The following is a 1434-nucleotide window of genomic DNA, read 5'->3' as shown; positions in this document are numbered from 1 at the left end:
TATATAAATTCATTAAATATAATCAACAATTTTAATTTTGATACTATACGAATGGTAGGTTATGAGAAATTTAGAAGTGAATTTTTTTATATAAAAGGAAAAATATTATCTAATCTCAACCAAATCATTATATTTTTATATAAAAATAATTTTATAGAAATGAATCATAAAAATACTCCTAATGCATGTACATGTCAATGTATTCATAAGGATGTTATATTTCATCAAAACGATTATTTAAATATAAAAAAGCATGTATTTACAAAAGAAAATATTAATTCAAATATGAATATAATTAAAAACATTTCTTGTGATGTAGAAAAATATGAACCTCCAAAGAATCATATGATAGACAATATTAAGACTGAAGTAGGTAATAATAATATTAGACCCCCGAAAAAAAAAGAGAAGCTTCAAAATATTGATATAATGATAGACGAACAGAATAATGATACTAATGTTAAAAAAAAAAGAAAGTATAATAAGAAAATGTCTATTAACAAAGAAATGCAAAATGTGCCGAATAATATTGTATTACCAAATATAAATAATAGTACAGATAAAGAAAATAATATGAAACAGAATAATAATGATAATAATCATTTAAATAACAATAATATTGAAACACCTAATGTTGAGAATAATAAATGTTGTTACATGATTGGTGCTGATAATTGTAAAAATACTGAAAAAAAGAATGTTAAGAAAGAAAAAAAAAAAAAAATAGAAATGAAATTAAATTCTTATTATTCATGTAATTGTAATATGAAACAAATGAAACATTTTGATAGTGATTTGATTGAAGAATGTTTCCTTTCATCATTAAAAATTTATCCTTTAGAAAATAATTCATGGGTTATATGGGGAGATTATTGTAATAAATTATTCAAAGAAAGTGAAAATACTTCATTTTGCTTAAGTTCGATAATTTGTTATTTAATTTATTCAAGTTTAAATATTAACAAAGGCTATTATTATATGAGTAACGTATTGCATATGTTAAATTATGATACAAAAGATAATAGTATATTTCAAGTTTTTAATAAATATAATGAAAGTATATGTCCAAATATATGGCTCTTTTATTATCCCTTTTTAATAAACAATATTAACGTAAATAAAAAGAACTATTTATATTTCCATAAAATTTTTTATATATTAATGCGAAATTTTCCGCAGGATATTTTTTATGATTTTAGAACAATTCATATTTATAGAAAAAAAAAATTATATCAATTAAATGAAATAAAAAATAAAAGAGATAATAATGTGGATATGTCTCTTTTTGACACTTGTCATGATATTCTCAAAAGTAAAAATGGAATTAAATTTAAAAACGAAGAAGATAATAATAATATTAATAATAGCATATTACATTTGAACGAAAAAAATTCTGAACATGTTCAGAATATTTCTAGCATGTACAATTTTGAA

This window comes from Plasmodium gaboni, chromosome 12 (genome assembly GCF_001602025.1).
Source record: "Plasmodium gaboni strain SY75 chromosome 12, whole genome shotgun sequence".
In the NCBI taxonomy this organism is placed as follows: domain Eukaryota; phylum Apicomplexa; class Aconoidasida; order Haemosporida; family Plasmodiidae; genus Plasmodium; species Plasmodium gaboni.
This window is presented reverse-complemented; position numbering follows the sequence as displayed.